This window comes from Anarhichas minor, unplaced genomic scaffold (genome assembly GCF_050575085.1).
Source record: "Anarhichas minor isolate MPS153535 unplaced genomic scaffold, ASM5057508v1 ptg000033l, whole genome shotgun sequence".
NCBI lineage: Eukaryota > Metazoa > Chordata > Actinopteri > Perciformes > Anarhichadidae > Anarhichas > Anarhichas minor.
In genome coordinates, this window is record NW_027466479.1 from 3,876,436 (window position 1) to 3,889,537 (window position 13,102).

Genomic DNA, 13,102 nt, shown 5'->3' on the forward strand with positions numbered 1-13,102 from the left:
ATGTCTTTGAGTATTTTATTAAACAGACACTTAGAATAATTCAGCTGAATGGATAGAGCTCAAAGTCAAAGGTTTTACGGAGTAATATATGCTTCACACGACCTGAAATCAAAAGAAAGATATAAACCTATCAAGACTAAGTTGTTTGGAGCGCCTTGATATCATAATTACAACCCATGCCACAAAGCCTCAGCATCCCCAGTTTGATTCCACCCCTGGGACCCCCCCCCACCAGAATAGAAATCTGAACCAGGTTAAAGATAACGTTTTTTTTTTCCCAAAGGGAATTTGGGATGCATATTTGTATCACTATACATCTGAAAATACTGTCAACAGCCATAAAAAAATAAATTCTCTGTTTTTAAGGGAAAAACCCTCCATAAATCATGCTATAAAGGAGGTATGAACAAACGCCTGTTTAAAAACCTTCAGCATATAGAAAGGAATGAAAACGGGAAGTTCAGTGTCTGAAAAAAATAATAATTTTGAGGAAACAGCCTTTTAATTAAGATATAAAATATATAAACATGAAACTACATCAACTAAGTTAAGACTCTTATTTTTTGTACTACAAGTTTTTAGTCTAAAATTAATTAGACTTAAATGAGACTTAATGTGCCTCATCCTCCTGATTGACCTGCCGGGAACAATAAGTGACCAAGTCACTCACTGCTCGATGCGCACGAGATACTTCTCCGGTCACTTGCTCTAAAAATGAAGAGATAAATAAGGAAATAAGTTTAAAAATGCAAATGGTGAATTATCTAATGCTTAGTTTTTTGGAAATTTAGGAGAAATCTACAGATGCGCTCAATTGCAAAACTGATTTCAATAATCATTATATTAATAATGTGTTTACATTTATAATTGCAGTTTAGTAACAAGCTTTTGCTGATGGCTTATTGGAAATTGAGAAACTGAAGATCCTATGTTAATGACCTACGGACATTTCTAACATCAGATATGATGATTTTTAATAAACTGAGAGGCACTCAAGCATTTTTAAGCAATTCATTAATTGATATTAACCCTTCATAAAGGGTGAATTATCAAAACATTATAAGTAAGTAAAGGTGTCTGCTGGCAAACTGAAATAAAAAAAAAAACTTTTTTATTTCAGTTAAGTGTGAGGAGAAATTATAGAGCTTGGTTGGACGGTCTCTGCTTTCAGATCTCCATTAACTTGCTTGTGGAGAAACTGGTGGTGGGGAACAGAGATGGGGAGGGGCGTTCTCCGTTTGGAGGAGGAGCAGGAGTTGGTGGTGAATGTGGAGGAGGAATAAGCATCTCTGGAACACGGCTCTTGTCGTAGAAAGATTTGTCCTGGCGGCCCCGATCAGCTCCTGGTAGATATGGACGTGTGAAGTCCAACAGAGTCTGGAGAAAACCACAAAGAACACGTGTTGTATTAAAACACCATGCATCACCAAATCTACATTAAAAACTAAAAAGAAAAATCAGTATTTAGATTCAGAACATAACTAGACTTTGTAACATTTGAGGTCTTTCCTTTCATTAAGAATTTCCACTTAAGATATTATTCAAAATATGTCCAATTACTCAGATAAATAAAATTCCTTCTTTCAATAATGACTTCTGCAGGCTTGATCATTTCAAACATAGATTCAAAAAGCATATAAATACATTGCTAGACACTGAGACACTAATCCATCATACTGCTATACATCAGCCTCATCAACATTACCTTGAGTTCAGACTAGTGGGAGGAAGAAGAGCTCTCTCTGGTTGATGGAGTTCAGCATCACAGTCAGTAAGCGAATGGAAATACTTCTGAGACACCTGTCAGAATGTGAACAGAAAGACAGCTTTAATTCATCAGTCCAGAGATGTGATTATTACACAGCTATGTTGTTGCATGTTATCTAAAAGGTTATATTTACCAGTGTATCTCTGGTCCCTGCTGTTCCACTCTTATGTCTTCACATGGCAACAGGAGGCAGCATGCAGGTTGATGGAGGAGGCTGGAGGTGGAGCTACAGTTGTCTGGCAGATCCTTCAGGCAGAGTTGGATGTGCAGGGTGAAGTCTGTAGGTGAAGGTTAAGGCTACATCTGTCTTCAAGGATCTTCAGGCGCAGTTGGAGGTGCACGGTGATGTCTGTAGGTGCAGGTTAAGGCTACAGCCTTCTGCTAGAATCTGCAGGTGGAGGGGGCAGCTGTAGGTTCTGGCAGAAGCTGTAGTTGGAGGTTTGAAAGGCAGCTGTCTGCCAGAGTCTGCAGGTGGAGGCGGCAGCTGCAGGTTCTGGCAGAGGCTTTAGGTGGAGGCTGGCAGAGGTTGCAGGTGGTGGAGCAGGTTGAATGCTGGTCAATGGAAGTTGTTGATGCAGCTTGTCTGGAGCACGACACTTCAGAGACTGTAGGTGGAGATCAATCTCTAGCTACCTTCCAGGATCTGCTGTTGGAGTATGGGGCAGCAGTTGGGTGGTAAAAGCTGCTGGCAGAGGGTGGAGGCAGCAGAAGGCTATTGAGTTTGGATCTGCAGCAGGGTGACAGAGGCCGGAAGTGGAGAGGAGTCTATTTGCAGGTGGATGTTTGGCTGGCAGATGGATATATATACAGTATATATACAGTATCATACCTGATATGAATGACATACCACTCTGATTCAACGGCATATACCACTAATATGAACTTTCAAGCGGCACTTGCCTTCAGGAAACAGTGTGCTGTTGGAAAAGTACTGGCATACAAGGATAGGTACCTCACCCTGAACAACTAGCATACCACTCCAGGGATAGATACATACCACTGAACAACATACCACTCCAAGGATAGGTACTGTAGAAATATGCTAATGGAATTTACAGGCATTAAACGTATAAGTATTATGTGTGTGCTCATTTGCAATAGTGTTGCGTGTGTCATAGAGCAAAGGTTTGAATCTCCGGGTGAGGCACTCGCTCCCTGTACAAAGATGAAGCTCTGACACACAGGTGGTTAGTTTAAACTCGTAACTAGATGTGTTGTGAAACGGATAACTCCGTGGGATATTGTGTAGCAACCTGCAGGAACAGCATCTTCTCTGTCCAGAGAACTGGAGGTCTCCCACATACACAGGGGCCCCAACCCTGACGTGTGTGTGTGTGTGAAGATAACGCGTCCCTGTGCAGGACACGGTCAACTCCTCATGAGAATGAATAAAGAAACAGGGCAATGATAGGACAGGACTCACAAACACGGAGAGGAGAGATGGATATGCCGAGCCCTGACTTTGTGTCTGATGCTAGGGATATTTAATCAATTCTTGTGTTGTGTGAAACCATAGATCTATGCATTATGCTTTGATGCTTGACTTAATAAATTGTTAATACTTATAGATCGTCTACCGTCTTCTGTTCATCGAATGTAATTCCAATCAAACGATCTGCACGGGGTCCTTCTGAAGATGTAGTCTTTTGGAGTCAGATTATACGGTGGGCTTTTTGCCCGAGGGTAAATCCCCAACAGCTTGGTGACCCCGACGTGATTGGTTATCGATGAACAACTGAGTTTTTGTTTTTGAGGTAACGATCTTTTCGACCCACGGCTCTGGGACCAGCGGCTTCGTTCGTAACATCTGGTGCACACCATCTACAACTGAAAGGTAAGCAGAACCTGTTGTCACATGACCAAATACTGCTGATTGAAAACACAAAATTTGGTGCGGTAGTTGGAACTTTGTTTTTGCCAATACAGGAAAGGACTGGGGTTATCGCCCATTCGAAGTGAGTGAAGGGTTAAACCCGCTAAAAGAACGGTTAAGCATCATCAAGGCCAGCCCACCACTCGATTGTAAAAATGAGAAAAAGAACTGTAACCCTCTGGTAATCACCATAAAAAAGCCTCGAGCATCTGATATGGGAAAATACGTATTAGGTTCCCATGACTCAGGAAAAGATCGGTTGGGACAACTCTTATTCGAAGTTATTGATCCACCCACCACGACTACTCCCATGGGAGAACCGGAGATAGAGCCCGGTTCTCCAGCTAAAAAGCTACCAACGCTAACTCAGAAACAACAATTGACTATGGAAACAGGGTTCAGCAATTCTAATTGGTGGTTGTCTTGGCTTAGATACACAGTAAAAACACAAAACAGATCAGATTGTGTAGTGTGGTCCTCCGCTCGACCCCACATGTATACAGTACCAGGTCCACTGTATCCTCAAACAGATCCGACAGGTTTTCATTGCATATTGGCCCTGCACATGAATACGACAATTCCTGTAAATTGTTCCGCGTTCAGAGAAGCGCTCCCTGTGGCAGCCAATACAACCGCGCCTACTTTTGTACCTAGACTAAAAGACAATTATGTTTGCATAAAGAGGACTGCGACTTCCGGTACTCAAGTAGGACAGATAGCAAACTGCAACATGACGATCGACGTATCAACCTGGACTAACATGACTCAATTGTTTTGGCCAGTGGCCGACCTCTGGTGGTGGTGCGGTGACAAGACATTGTACTCGACTTTACCGTCAGATTGGACAGGTGTTTGCACCGTGGTGAGTCTGATCCTCCCCTTCACCGTGTTAGATGTGTCAGCAACCAATTTGGCACAGGCTTCAACCCGCGTTCCATGGAGCCACAGATCTAAAAGAGAAGTATTCGATTTAAATGTGTACAAAGAATATGGCGTCTACATGGATGCCATAGGTCAAGCTCGAAACATACCTAATGAGTTCAAATTAGTGGACGAAATTGCAACAGGCTTTGAATCTTTCTTTCCATGGATAACTGTGAATACAAATGTGAACCGAATTAATCTGCTCCATTTCAATGCTCAGCGTATGGTTAATTACACCCGTGACGCGGTTCAAGGCCTTGCACAGCAGTTAGAAGCCGACTCTCTGATGACCTATCAGAATCGTATGGCTCTAGACATGATTTTGGCAGAAAGAGGAGGTGTGTGCGCTATGTTTGGTGATCAGTGCTGCACCTTCATCCCAAACAATACTGCACCAGATGGCTCCGTAACAAAGGCGCTTAACGGCCTCAGGACTTTAGCCCAGGAGATGCGCGAACAAAACGGAGGCCTGCATGACTGGACTAACTGGTTAGACAACCTACTGGGTAAATGGAAAACACTTTTCCTCTCCGCGTCCACCTCATTGGTCTCTGTAATAGCATTATTGGCTTTGTGTGGTTGTTTCTGTGTTCCCTGTATGCGTACACTCGCAGAAAGGTGCATCACCACTGCACTGACAAAAGAGGGATCCGTTCCCAGACAAATGCTCCTCACTCAGTGCCAACAACTGTATCAACCTCTGACCCAACAAGACCCAGACCGATACCTCGACTTACACTCTGACGATGACTATCAGGACACTGAAGGGGGTGAATGCCATCCCCTCCAGCCACTAAACTACGACGATGTTGCTGTTATAACCACTTCCAAATAACTCTGCATTAAGAACGCGCATTTAAACTGTTTAACCATTTCCACATGTGTCAAATTAATTGTACTATGTGCTCCTTTGCTCTGTTCACACGCTTATATTGCAGATTACCTACTGATATAGCCATTTATATTCACACTGTTAAACAGTGTGAAAAGAGGGATTGTAGAAATATGCTAACGGTATTTACAGGCATTAAACGTATAAGTATTATGTGTGTGCTCATTTGCAATAGTGTTGCGTGTGTCATAGAGCAAAGGTTTGAATCTCCGGGTGAGGCACTCGCTCCCTGTACAAAGATCAAGCTCTGACACAAAGGTGGTTAGTTTAAACTCGTAACTAGATGTGTTGTGAAACGGATAACTCCGTGGGATATTGTGTAGCAACCTGCAGGAACAGCATCTTCTCTGTCCAGAGAACTGGAGGTCTCCCACATACACAGGGGCCCCAACCCTGACGTGTGTGTGTGTGAAGATAACGCGTCCCTGTGCAGGACAAGGTCAACTCCTCATGAGAATGAATAAAGAAACAGGGCAATGATAGGACAGGGCTCACAAACACGGAGAGGAGAGATGGATATGCCGAGCCCTGACTTTGTGTCTGATGCTAGGGATATTTAATCAATTCTTGTGTTGTGTGAAACCATAGATCTATGCATTATGCTTTGATGCTTGACTTAATAAATTGTTAATACTTATAGATCGTCTACCGTCTTCTGTTCATCGAATGTAATTCCAATCAAACGATCTGCGCGGGGTCCTTCTGAAGGTGTAGTCTTTTGGAGTCAGATTATACGGTGGGCTTTTTGCCCGAGGGTAAATCCCCAACAGTACCTAACCCTGAACAGTAGCATTGCACACCAGGGATAGTCGTCGAGCTATTTGGGTTGTTAGCTAATGCTAATTTGCAGCAAGATGCCTCCCTTCTCCACGGACGACTACCACAAACTCCTGCAGAAGATTGCAGTCTTGGAAACAAAAATCCACCGACTAGAAGTAAACGTGGAGGTAAATGGACTGTGTGGGAATGATACCACTTTACCATGGACTCAAAACATTGGACAAACACAAGCTAAGACACAGCTAACTAGCACCACCAGGCCTACCAAGAAACAGTAGGCTTCCACTTGCTACTTCCACCCCCCAGACTCCATCCTGGTCCCCCTCCTCTCTACTCACACTCTACCCATCCTCCCCCCACCTGGAGTTCACTGGCCACATGAAAGAGCTGGTCACTCCCCGCCACACTCACATTTTCTCCCCTATAATCCCTCTTCGACATACAGTTCCACCTCCGCATCCAGCCCCACCTCCTCCACTGGCTCTAAGTCCTCAGCCAGTTTTGACACAATCGAGGAGGTTAGAGTGCCCTGCCCCTCCCCCACTTCCACCACGGCTCCACAACCATAAAGGCAATAATTGATATCTTCTGGGTCAAGGCTACAAGGCTAATGACCCCAATGATTCTCTCCAGGAAAAGTCGGGGCCCTGTATGCAGCTTGCCTTCTCAATTCCTGTCCTGATAGTTTATAGAAAAAGAAAGGTGAGGCTGCGAAGAAACAATAGTGAATCTGTGATTTTAATATCCTTGTTGATAATCCCCAGGACAGAGGATCTATAGAACTATGTGGTGTCCTTGATAACTATGATCTGACTCAGCATATGACAGGACCCACCCACAACAGGGGGCACACTCTGGACCTAATCATCACCAAAGGTGTAAACATTTCCAAGGTTGCTGTGACTGATGTTGCACTCTCTGATCATTTCTGTGTTGTCTTTGAGAGTGCAATCTCCTTGCACACAAATATCCAAACCGAGGTTGTGACAAAGCGTTACATCTCTGAAAACACCAGTGAACTACTGTATGTATTCAGAAATTCTCCTCCACACCAGCCCTCTCTTGCATCTCAGTCAATGAGCTTGTAGATAGCTTCAATCCTAAAGTAAAAAATATTATTGATGCCATTGCACCCACTAAAGTGAAGGTTGTCTCGGGTAAGCAAAGATCTCCTTGGAGAAATGCTACGCTGGTCAGAATAGAGAAACGAGAGTGTCGGAAAGCTGAGCGCAGGTATCGAAAAACAAATCTCCAGGTTCACTGTGACATCTAAATAGAGACTTCGCAATTATAATTTGGAACTTAGAAATGCAAGGCAGTCCTTCTTCTCTGACATCATAACCAAAAACAACAACAATACATGAGCCTTATTTGTTACCGTCGACAGGCGTCAACAAACCCTCCAGTGTCAGTAGCTGCTGAGCTCCAATCCACCTGGGCATGCAATCAATTTGCCTCCTTTTTACTGACAAAATTCAGAAAATTAGACAAGCAGTCAGTGCCCCCACACCAACCACAGGATGTGTGTTGCCCCCATCTCTGAATAACATCCATTCAAATATCACGACACAATTTCATTCAATCGACATTAGAAGCCTAGAAGATATTATACAACATCTGAAGTCATCCTCCTGCTGCTTGGATATTCTACCAACACACTTTTTCAAAAATATTTCAAACTGCATGACCACTGATCTTTTACAAATTGTAAACACATCCTTTCTCTCAGGTGTCTTCCCACAAGCCCTAAAAACTGCAGTTATTAAACCACTCCTAAAGAAGGCTAATTTAGACTCCGCAACAATGAAAAATTGTAGGCCAATATCAAACCTCCCATTTTTAAGTAAAATAATTGAAAAAGCGTTTTTTCAACAGCTGAACAACTTCTTGGCCGTAAATAACTGTTTTGATGTCTTCCAGTCAGGCTTTCGACAGCACCACAGTACTGAAACTGCTCTTGTTAAGGTTTTCAACAACATCCACTTAAACACAGACAGTGGCAGAATTTCAGTCTTAGTATTACTGGATCTCAGTGCTGCATTCGACACGGTCAACCATTACATACTACTAGACAGATTAATAAATCTGGGTGGGACTCTCTGGCACAGCACTTAACTGGTTTGAATCGTACTTGAAGGACCGAGAATACTTTGTGTCTGTAGATAATTACACATCAGAGCTGACTAAAATGACATGTGGTGTCCCCCAATGTTCAACACTGGGGCCTCTTCTGTTCAACATCTACATGCTTCCACTAGCTCAGATTATGGAAAACAACAAAGTGTGTTATCATAATCATGCAGACGACACACAAATCTACATAACTATGTCACCAGGGGACTATAATCCCATACAAGGGCTGGGTGAATGCATTGAACAAATCAACAACTGGATGTGCCAGAATTTTCTTCAATTCAACAAAGATAAAACAGAAGTAATTGTTTTTGGTACCAAGGACGAACGATTGAAAGTCAGCGCTCAGCTTCAATCACTGATGTTAAAAACCACAAACCAAGCCAGAAATCTAGGTGTAGTTATGGATTCAGACCTCAACCTGAACAGCCATATCAAGACAATTACATAATCAGCCTACGATCACCTGAAGAATATATCAAGGATTAGAGGATTTATGTCTCAACAGGATTTGGAAAAACTTGTCCATGCATTTATCTTCAGTAGACTGGACTACTGTAACGGTGTGTTTATAGGTCTCTGTAAAAAGTCAATCAGAACGCTGCAGCGCGAGTCCTCACTAAGACCAAGAAAGTGGATCACATCACTCCAGTTCTGAGGTCTTTGCACTGGCTTCCTGTCCAACAAAGAATTGACTTTAAAATCCTGCTGTTGGTTTATAAAGCACTGAATGGTACATCTCTGATGTGCTGCTACCTTATGAACCATCCCGACCCCTTAGGTCGTCTGGGACTGGTCTACTTTCTGTTCCCAGAGTCAGAACTAAACATGGAGAAGCAGCGTTCAGTTTTTCTGCTCCACATATCTGGAACAAAGTCCCAGAAAGCTGCAGGTCTGCTGAGACCCTCAGCTCCTTTAAATCAAGGTTGAAGACTTTTCTGTTTGCTGCTGCCTTTAATTGAACCAGATTCAAGGATATTAATCAATTTCTGCATTTTACTACTACTGTATTTTATTTCTTACACTGCTTTTTAGTGTTTTAATGACTGTTTTTAATGTTTCAATGAATGTTCTTAATTATTTTTAAATCTCCTTTACTTTTCCCTTATGTTTTGATGCTTTTAATGGTTTTATGTGAAGCACTTTGAATTGCCTTGTTGTTGAAATGTGCTGTACAAATAAACTTGCCTTGCCTTTGGCTTCGTTGGTGTAAATGATAAGATGTTGTTGAGCACGCACCTTTAAATGTTCACAATCACGTCGAACCGGTTCGTAGAGGCGGGGCACTTGAGTATCATTTCTTCTATTGTCTTTTTGAAACGCTCCTTGACGAGTTCCAGGAATTGAAGCCTACAGCCACGACTCATGAATCTAAAACATGACTCATCAAATGTGGTGATTATTTTTTCTCTTGAGAAAATGTTGAGTTAGAAACAGTTTTTTACTTCTTCTTACAGAACATGATGCCACACTGGGGGAAATATTCACTTCCAAGATATCACATTGTTATGGCTGCACCTTCACATCGAATGGTAATATCAACGTGTTGTGAAACCTTTGAACGCATCTGTATGTTTTGTGACCTGTCTTCGTCTTCACTTTCATCTGATTAAACTGAAACATAACTCATCAACTATGGTCACTCAATTTTCTCTGATGAGTTTTGCGTTACTGTTTTGTAATTACAAAAAAAGAACTCATACTTATGACAAAAGATCTCGTGATTACGAGATCCGGATTTCATAATTATGAGAAAAGTTAAGGTAGCCTAGTTCGGTAAAGTCGGAAAGATATTCGGATTCGGACTTCTCTCTATGATTAAAGCCAGACTGAAAGTTGAGGCTCGCTCACAGTATGTGCAGTGCAGAGTAGGGCCGTATACAGGAATGGTACCAGCTGATATTTACCTTCAGTGCTGACAGGTATCTCCTCCTTTTGGAAATATTATTCTCAAAAGCACCTTCATCTTGTCTAATGCACCGGTTTGATTTTGTACCTCGAGAAACTCATTCATAGATAAAATATTCCCGCACTGCTTAAGGATTTAATCCGGGTCACCTGAAAGCCACTTACACTTTATAATAACTACACACTATGAAACATTAGTTAAGTATGAGTAAAAGCTTAATTCATTATTTATAAAGCATTGTTCTTACATTAACACTCATTAGCATGTAATTCATAACAACGGTTATAAATGTTTTATTCTTGATTAATAAGCTCGTCTATGATGTGTTTCATTATTGTGTTTTCATACTTTATAAATGATGGATTCCCTATTTGTAAATGAAGTATTATATATGTTACAAACCAATTATTAAGGACTTGTAGATGATTAATAAAGTAAGTAAATGATTAAGAACTTATGTAGATGTACATTCATGCATTTATATATATACGCTGGCGCACGCTGGCAGCCGCTCCTCTTGACACTTTGTTACCGCTTGTGTGATTTATGTGATTTTTACAGCTATTCTATTCAACCCCGTTTTTTTACGTATTTTGATTGCTCCCTGAGTTGGAATACGGTCGGGATTAATTCATTTGAGAGCCTAGCCTACCTCCCGTGTTGGAATACAACAGGAATACGGCGGACATTTGGTCAAACTGAGAGCGTACCTGCTCTACTGGAGTCCTTGTTCTGTGATGACTATTGGTTTTTGAACTGTTGGCATCTGCCGGCCGGCCTGTGGTCGTTGCCAGACGGCGCGGCTTGTTTACTGTTCTGTTTTTGACATCGGTGCTGGAAATGATTTCATACACCGCCCTGCAGCTACGGCGTTTGCGCAGCTTCATGGTTCCATCTGACAAGGGGTTTATAGCCCGTAGTCAAGAGTGTGGGATTTTGAAAAACAGACCTCACTACATCCATAGAGGTTCGCGCCGCGGTTTCAACGTGGAATCAGGAAACAAAACAAACCCAGGAGTCATCATCGGAAACATCGCGAGACTATCCAATACTAGGCAAAATGGGAAACATGGAGTGGATCACAGTGTATTACGGAGCTTGCAGAGACTTCCACCCTCAGCTCTGACTCCTACCACCATGGAGCTGCTAAACACACAATCCCTCACTAATAAATCCCTCCTCATATACGACCATATTCTGGACAAAGGGCTTGACTTCATGTGCCTAACAGAAACCTGGCATAAACCAGGGGACTACTCCGTGCTTAATGAAGCATGCCCCCCGGCTATAACTACATGGAGAAAGCCCGCAGCTCTGGTCGTGGTGGTGGACTAGCCATCATGCACCGGGCTGAACTAAAACTGTCTCCTCTGCCAATGCCTGATCTTTCCTCTATGGAATGCCTGGCCTTCAAATGCAAACCTCCATACTCCATGACAGTGCTTCTCATATACCGTCCTCCGAAACCAAATCCACCTTTTCTACCTGAGATAAGTGATCTGCTTAACTCACTCTGCACTATGTCAACTAACATTGTCATTGTTGGTGATTTAAATATCCATGTCGACAACCCCTCCTGTCAAATTGCAGGAGATTTCCTGAGTGTGCTTGAGTGTCTTGGCCTGCAGCAGCATGTTGAGGTTCCCACTCACACCAAGGGGCACACTCTGGATCTGGTTATCACTGACTCTGCTTCCATCAGTAACCTACAGGTTTATGATCTCGGTGTGTCCGACCACAAGGTGGTCTCAATGGCCTTGACTTTTGTGCTGCCTACTATTAGACCTAAACGTCAAATGTCTTTCCGGAACTGGAAAAGCATTGACTCAGCCACAATGACCACGGATCTCCAGCTCATCACCTGCCCAGCCTCTGCATCAATGGATGAATTAGTGGAACTCTATAATACATCCCTGAGCAGTGTTTTTGATCTCCATGCCCCTGTCAAGTCACGTGAGGTCATTTTCTCACGCTCCGCTCCCTGGTTCACACATGAGCTGCGGAAAATAAAAACAGCTGGGCGTGTTCTGGAACGACGCTGCAGACACTCTGGGCTCACTGTCCATAAACAGGCTTTTTACGTGAGCATCAAAGGGCCTACTCCAACTCCCTTAAAGATGCCCGCTCACAGTACTATTCCAGCTTAATCAATAAAATCCCTGGCAACTCTAAACAGCTTTTTTCAACCATAAACCATCTCCTGAAGCCACAACCATCCTCTTCAACTGAGGCTACAGAGGAGCAATGCAACAGCTTCATTGACTTTTTCAGATCCAAGGTCAACAACATTCGCTCTCTGATGTCCAGCTCTCCATCTATGCGTCCCTCTGACACCAACACCTTATCTGCGAGTGTGCTGTCTCCTCTACATCTCGCTGAGGTTCAGGAGAGCCATGTTGAGGAAATCCTCAGAAAAATGAAACCCTGTACCTGTACCCATGGACCCCATTCCTACTGCTCTGCTCAAATCACATATCCCCACTCTCAGTCCTTTGATCACCAAAGTTGTTAACCTTTCCCTGCAGTCTGGCTGTGTCCCACCTGCACTCAAGGTTGCTGTCATCCGTCCCCTTCTCAAGAAGCCCACCCTGGACCCGGAGGTTCTAGCCAACTACAGGCCTATCTCCAACCTCGCCTTCTTGTCCAACGTTTTAGAGAAGGTAGTTGCTTCTCAACTTCAGGACCACCTCAAACACAACAACTTGTTTGAAAAATTTCAGTCAGGATTTCGTTCAGCCCACAGCACTGAAACAGCTTTGCTCAGGGTGACGAATGACCTGCTGATGACAGCCGATGCGGGATCACCCTCACTCCTCATCCTCC

General features: G+C 43.1%; 1 long non-coding RNA gene across 2 annotated transcripts; it reads right to left on the reverse strand.

Moving 5' to 3' along the window:
• Positions 1-2: 2 nt before the first annotated feature.
• On the reverse strand, positions 3-11,335 carry LOC142965492 (uncharacterized). 2 transcript variants are annotated; one of them, XR_012957679.1, is made up of 5 exons: positions 10,990-11,335; positions 4,475-4,591; positions 1,902-2,495; positions 1,706-1,800; positions 3-1,377 (listed from the first exon to the last, which is right to left on the reverse strand). It is a non-coding gene; the product is annotated as an uncharacterized LOC142965492 (long non-coding RNA). The 2 variants fall into 2 exon arrangements; XR_012957680.1 differs by lacking the exons at positions 4,475-4,591; positions 10,990-11,335 and adding an exon at positions 9,610-9,973.
• Between the last annotated feature and the right edge of the window lie 1,767 nt (positions 11,336-13,102).